Genomic DNA, 7,500 nt, shown 5'->3' on the forward strand with positions numbered 1-7,500 from the left:
GCACCCTGGAACCCCCCGGGTGGCACAGGGCTGGATGGGGCTTTCGTATAGCAGGGACGGTGCTGCCTCTCGCTTCGCTCGCTGTTCGCCGCTCGCCGCTCGCTCGCGCAGCCAAAAATGGCCAGTTTTGGCCCGTTTTGGCCAGTTTTTGGCCTGTTTTTGCGTTGCGCGGTGACCATCTTGAGCGGAGCAAAATGTCAGCCATCTCAGCACCCTGGAACCCCCCGGGTGGCACAGGGCTGGATGGGGCTTTCGTATAGCAGGGACGGTGATGCCTCTCGCTTCGCTCGCTGTCCGCCGCTCGCTGCTCGCTCGCGCAGACAAAAATGGCCAGTTTTGGCCCGTTTTTGGGCCGTTTTGGCCTGTTTTTGGCCTGTTCTTGCGTCGCGCGGTGACCGTCGTGAGCGGAGCAAAATGTCAGCCATCTCAGCACCCTGGAACCCCCCGGGTTGTCACGACCTTAGCTGGAATTGCCTAAGGCGTGAGGCACCCTTGCGGCCGAAGACGCGAACTTAGCTTGCGTTGCCTAAGTCGCGGGTCACCCTCGTTGCAAAGACGCGAACTTAGCTTGCGTTGCCTAAGTCGCGCTTTGCCCTTGCGATCTTGCTCCGCAAGGATCAGCCACTTTGTAACCTCTCGCAGGTCCCGAAGGACCTGTAAAAGAGAAAGAAAGTTAGATCGAAAGAACGAGCAACGGACAAGTCCCGAAGTCTCGCGAAAAGGGAAGCTTTACAAGCAAATCGTCGAACACCTTGTGTGCACAAGAGAAAAGAGGGAGAGGGAGGAAAACAAGGCTTTCAAGGATGAACGAACAGCTGCAAGCCCACAAACAGCCGCTCACCTGGTCCCGGACGCAACACCAAGTTCCCGTAAAGGTCACGTGCGAACTTGCGAAAGAGTGTTCAACGCCCGGTATATAACCGAAGCCCCATCCAGCCATGTGCCACCCGGGGGGTTCCTGGGGTCTGAGCTGGCTGACATTTTGGTGAGCGGAGGCAGCACTCCGCTCACCTCCCGCGGCACGCGAGAACGGCTCCGTTTTGGGCTGTTTTGGGGCTGTTTTGCTCGGTTTGGTGAACGGTCGCTTTGCAACGCTGCAGCTTGTTCGAACTTACATATTTACAAGCAAAATGACCCAAAACCATAAGAAAACATGCTGTCAAGCAGCTGTACATGCGGGTGCGAGCGACGAACGGTTCGTTGAACGGAGTTGTTGCGGGTGCGCGACGACCGTTCGTGACATTCTCCCCCACTTAAACTGTCGACGCCCTCGTCGACGCTTGTTGGTAGTTGTTGATGACTTCTTCTTCATGTCGCAGGGCATCTTCAGGCTCCCAACTGGCTTCAGTTCGGGGAAGCTTTCGCCACTTCACCAAGTACTCTGTCTGCTCCGCTCCGTTGGGTAGCTTTATCTTGCGATCCGCCAGAATGGTTTCCACTCGCTTCTCGTAGGAGGCTGTGATGGGAGGTAGCCGAGTTGGAATACTTCGAGAAGCATCTTGCGGATCCGAATGGTAGGCCTTCAGGTTGCTGGCGTGAAGAACGTTGTGAATTTTGAACCACGCCGGCAGCTGCAACTTGTAAGAAACATTGCCTACTCTGCTGATAATTGGGAAGGGCCCTTCATACTTACGCACCAATCCTTTGTGGACTCTTTTCCTGAAGAATTGGAGTGATGCTGGTTGGAGCTTTACCAACACCAAATCGCCAACTTTGAACTCTTGTGGTCGCCTTCCCAAGTCTGCCCACTTCTTCATCCGTTTTGCCGCCTTCTCCAAGTAAGCCCGCGCAATATCGGCATTTCGATGCCACTCCTTTGCGAAATGGTAGGCTGATGGACTACTCCCAGTATAACCAATTGCCATAGTGTGCGGAGTCGACGGTTGTTGTCCTGTGATAATTTCGAAGGGGCTCTTGTTGGATGCAGAGCTCCGCTGCAAGTTGTAGGAGAATTGGGCGATGTCCAACAGCTTCACCCAATCTCGTTGATTGGCACTCACGTAGTGCCGGAGATACTGCTCTAAGAGCGAATTTATTCTTTCAGTTTGACCATCCGTCTGGGGGTGGAGGCTTGTAGAGAAGTATAACTTTGACCCCAACAATTTGAATAGCTCGGTCCAGAATCGTCCCAGGAACCGAGCGTCTCGATCACTAACAATATTGTGTGGGACTCCCCAATACTTCACTACACCCTTCATCATCAGTCTGGCCGCCTCTTCAGCTGAACAGTGTAGGGGAGCAGCAATGAAAGTTGCATACTTTGAAAACCGATCGACCACCACAAGTATCGATCCAAGTCCCCCTACAGGCGGCAAGCTAGATATGAAGTCTAAGGAAATGCTCTCCCATGGCCTTTCTGGTACAGGCAACGGCTCCAAAAGTCCCACCGGCTTCCGTTGCTCCACCTTGTCTTGTTGGCAAGTAAGGCATGTTCGAACATACTCCTCCACATCAATCCCCATCTTTGGCCAGTAGAAGGCCCTCTCCACGAGAGCCAATGTTCTGTGAATGCCGGGATGTCCAGCCCAAAGGGAATCGTGACACTCTTTCAAGAGTTCACGCCTTAAATTGTCCACTCGGGGAACATAAACTCTATTCCCTTTTGTGTAAACAAGTCCCTCCTGGACCCAAAATCGTCGTGCCTTGCCTTCTTTGATGAGCTGCATCAGGATAACTGCCTGGGGATCACTATACAGTCCATCTCTGATTCGAGAAAGGAAGTTGGAATGTAACTGACTTGTTTGGCCTCTGCCCTCCAGTTGTGCAGCATTCACGCACTCCACCTTCCGACTCAGCGCATCGGCCACGACATTCGCCTTCCCGGGCTTGTATTCCATTGCCATATCAAATTCAGCCAGGAAGTCCTGCCACCGTGCTTGCTTTGGGGAGAGCTTCTTCTGAGTTTGGAAATAACTCAGGGCGATGTTGTCTGTCCTCAGCACAAATCGCGACCCGAGGAGGTAGTGTCGCCAAACTCGTAGGCAGTGGATCACCGCTGTCATCTCCTTCTCATGCACTGGATACCGCCTCTCGGTCTCGTTGAGTTTGCGGCTCTCGTAGGCCACCGGATGACCTTCTTGCATGAGTACTCCACCGATAGCACAGTCCGAAGCATCGGTATGGACTTCAAAGGGCTCTCCATAGTTTGGCAATTTGAGTACTGGTTCTTCCAGAACAGCAGCCTTCAGATCTTGGAATGCTATCTCACATTTGTCAGACCACTTCCAAGGCTGCTCCTTCTTTAGCAACTCCGTCAGTGGGGTTGCCCGCTTCGAATATCCTGAAATGAAGCGTCGATAGTAGTTGACGAATCCAAGGAAGGATCTCAACTCTGGCACCTTCTTTGGTGTTCGCCATTCCGCAACTGCTTGCACCTTCGACTTGTCCATCCGAATGGAGCCACCACCGATTCGATGCCCTAAGAATAGGATCTCAGTTTGAGCAAAGTAGCATTTCTCCCTTTTTACGAACAAAGTGTTCTCCCTGAGAACCTTGAAAATCGTCCGAAGGTGCTTGACGTGCTCCTCGAGCGTTTGGCTGTAGACGACGATATCGTCCAAGTAGACGACCACGAACTTATCCAAATACTCCTTGAATAGTTGGTTCATGAGAGTACAGAATGTGGCCGGAGCGTTGGTTAAGCCGAAAGGCATCACCAAGAACTCAAACGCTCCATACCTGGTCACACAGGTAGTCTTCGCTTCGTCGCCTTCAGCAATGCGCACCTGCCAATACCCCGACCGAAGGTCGAGTTTTGAGAAATACTTGGCCTTGCCCAGTTGGTCGAACAAGTCCGCGATGAGCGGGATGGGATACTTGTTCTTCACCGTTACTTTGTTGAGGGCTCGATAGTCGACGCATAATCGGAGGCTCCCATCTTGTTTCTTCTGGAAGAGAACTGGAGCTCCGAAAGGTGCTTTTGAGCTGCGGATGAGACCACCGCTTAGCAGTTCACCTAACTGCTTCCTGAGTTCGGCCAACTCTGGCGGGGGCATGCGGTAGGGTGGTCTCGCTGGAGGCTTCACTCCTGGCTCTAGCTCGATACTGTGATCCACGCCTCTGCGTGGTGGGAGAGTCTTCGGCAACTCGGGTGGCATAACGTCTTCGAACTCCTTCAAGACGTTCGCCACTACAGCAGGTTCTTGAATGGCCTCTTCGTTGAGTGGCTCTAGCTTCATAGCAGCCACGAATGTCAGTTCGCCCTTTCGCACCCCTTTCTTCAATTGTAAGGCCGAAATGTGTTGGGGCTCCTTGGTTCCTCTCCGAGAGACGGGAACCACGCAGGGGTCATCGCCTCCCATCATACATAGGGAGTTTAAGAACGGCATCGGCACCAACTTCGCCGCATGCATAAACTCCATTCCAAGAATCACTTGGAAGTCGTCCAGTGGCACGGCCATCATGTTGGTGTTACCGCTCCAAGTCCCGATTTTGATAGGAACACCCTTCGCCAACCCGGAGATTCGCCTGGCCTCCGAGTTCACCGCCTTCATTCGGCTTGGGCTCTTCTCCAATGTCAACCCAAGTCGCTGTGCTTCGCGATCGGCTATGAAGTTGTGGGTAGCGCCCGTGTCCACCATTGCACGGGTCGTTTGGCCATTTAGCTTAATGTCCACATACATTAGTTCGCTGCTTCCTGCTTTTTGTGCCTTCGTCTTCGTGTTCTCCCCCACTTGACCCCGCATAGCGTTCAACAGACGCATTGCTCCCATTCGGGGTCCTTGCGACTCCTCCTCGTCGCTGCTGGATTCTGAGCTGCTCGAACTAAGAGCAACAGCTTTGCCCTTGTCCGATCGGGGAGGGTGGATGGAAGCTGTCAAAGCGTTGAGTGCCTGCTTCTGTGGGCACTCCCTTACCATGTGCGGTCCTCCGCACAAGAAGCATCCTCCAGGTTTTGAGGCCTTGCCTTTTGGGTTCGGCCCTTTGTGGGAGCTCTTCTTCTTCTGTTCGCCCCCGAGATCTTTCCCTCGAGAATGTTTTGGAGGGCGATTGCTTGAAGATTGTTTCCTTCTCGCTGGGTCTTCAGAGGAAACGAAGTCGGTGAGCCTTTCTGCAGCTGCAATTGCCCCGACCACGTCGGTAACATTCCTTCGATTCAGCTCTTGCTGAGCCCATGGTTTCAGACCATCAAGGAAGCTGAACAACTTGTCCTTCTCGGACATGTCCTGTATGTCCAGCATCAGTGCAGAAAACTGCTTTACATAGTCTCGGATGGTGGTACTTTGGCGGAGTTGTCTCAGCTTCCTTCTTGCGACGAACTCTGTGTTCTCCGGTAGGAACTGAGTTCTCAACTCCCGCTTCAAGTCTTCCCATGTGTCGACTCGACACCGACCTTGTTGGATCTCCTCCCAACGAGTTCGCCACCAAAGTTTCGCATCTCCATTCAGATACATTGTTGCTATTGAAACTTTGGTATCTTCAGAATCGGGCCTCGTAGCTCGGAAGTATTGCTCCATGTCGAACAGAAAGTTCTCGAGCTCCTTGGCATCTCTGGCCCCTCCGTATCCATGGGGCTCAGGTGCCCTCAAGTTTTGTGGCGGTGCAACGCGGGTGTTGCCTCCTCCCGCATTTAGCATTCTTGTGAGCATAGCCACCTTCGCCGTGAGTTCCGCCACAACGTCTTGCAAGTGCTGCACGGAGTCCTTGGTGTCATCGGACAGTCGGTCGACTAGGGCCTCGACCTTGTCGATCCTGGACTCCGCTTCCTCTTGCGAGCTCTCTACCCCAACAAGTCTTTGTTGGCCATGGTAGAGTTCCTCCATGCTCGCTTCCAGAACATCTAGGCGGGTTTCCGCCGTCGTGAGTCTCTCCTTATGACTCTTTTTTCCTGTTAGCGCACCAGATTGCGCTTCCTCCGCTCGCGGAGAGTTGCCAACTTCTCGCTCATCCTGTTCGCTGCCGCGATCCTCGTGAGCGGCTCCAACAGCATGAGAGCGAGTGTGCACATGCAGCCCACCTGCGGCTGCTTGGGGCAAGGTTCCGGCTTGCCCCGTCTTGCTTGATTCGCCACGATGCTTTGCCATGGCGAAGTTGCGAAGTTCGTTCGCTGTTCGATCGAAGAGCTTGCCCGCTCTGATACCACACTGTCACGACCTTAGCTGGAATTGCCTAAGGCGTGAGGCACCCTTGCGGCCGAAGACGCGAACTTAGCTTGCGTTGCCTAAGTCGCGGGTCACCCTCGTTGCAAAGACGCGAACTTAGCTTGCGTTGCCTAAGTCGCGCTTTGCCCTTGCGATCTTGCTCCGCAAGGATCAGCCACTTTGTAACCTCTCGCAGGTCCCGAAGGACCTGTAAAAGAGAAAGAAAGTTAGATCGAAAGAACGAGCAACGGACAAGTCCCGAAGTCTCGCGAAAAGGGAAGCTTTACAAGCAAATCGTCGAACACCTTGTGTGCACAAGAGAAAAGAGGGAGAGGGAGGAAAACAAGGCTTTCAAGGATGAACGAACAGCTGCAAGCCCACAAACAGCCGCTCACCTGGTCCCGGACGCAACACCAAGTTCCCGTAAAGGTCACGTGCGAACTTGCGAAAGAGTGTTCAACGCCCGGTATATAACCGAAGCCCCATCCAGCCATGTGCCACCCGGGGGGTTCCTGGGGTCTGAGCTGGCTGACATTTTGGTGAGCGGAGGCAGCACTCCGCTCACCTCCCGCGGCACGCGAAAACGGCTCCGTTTTGGGCTGTTTTGGGGCTGTTTTGCTCGGTTTGGTGAACGGTCGCTTTGCAACGCTGCAGCTTGTTCGAACTTACATATTTACAAGCAAAATGACCCAAAACCATAAGAAAACATGCTGTCAAGCAGCTGTACATGCGGGTGCGAGCGACGAACGGTTCGTTGAACGGAGTTGTTGCGGGTGCGCGACGACCGTTCGTGACAGGGTGGCACAGGGCTGGATGGGGCTTTCGTATAGCAGGGACGGTGCTGCCTCTCGCTTAGCTCGCTGTCCGCCGCTCGCCGCTCGCTCGCGCAGCCAAAAATGGCCAGTTTTGTCCCGTTTTTGGGCCGTTTTGGCCTGTTTTTGGGCTGTTCTTGCGTCGCGCGGTGACCGTCGTGAGCGGAGCAAAATGTCAGCCATCTCAGCACCCTGGAACCCCCCGGGTGGCACAGGGCTGGATGGGGCTTTCGTATAGCAGGGATGGTGCTGCCTCTCGCTTCGCTCGTTGTCCGCCGCTCGCCGCTCGCTCGCGCAGCCAAAAATGGCCAGTTTTGGCCCGTTTTTGGGCCGTTTTGGCCAGTTTTTGGCCTGTTCTTGCGTCGCGCGGTGACCGTCGTGAGCGGAGCAAAATGTCAGCCATCTCAGCACCCTGGAACCCCCCGGGTGGCACAGGGCTGGATGGGGCTTTCGTATAGCAGGGACGGTGCTGCCTCTCGCTTCGCTCGCTGTCCGCCGCTCGCCGCTCGCTCGCGCAGCCAAAAATGGCCAGTTTTGGCCCGTTTTGGCCAGTTTTTGGCCTGTTTTTGCGTTGCGCGGTGACCATCTTGAGCGGAGCAAAATGTCAG

Source organism: Musa acuminata, unplaced genomic scaffold (assembly GCF_036884655.1).
Source record: "Musa acuminata AAA Group cultivar baxijiao unplaced genomic scaffold, Cavendish_Baxijiao_AAA HiC_scaffold_455, whole genome shotgun sequence".
NCBI classification, from domain to species: domain Eukaryota; kingdom Viridiplantae; phylum Streptophyta; class Magnoliopsida; order Zingiberales; family Musaceae; genus Musa; species Musa acuminata.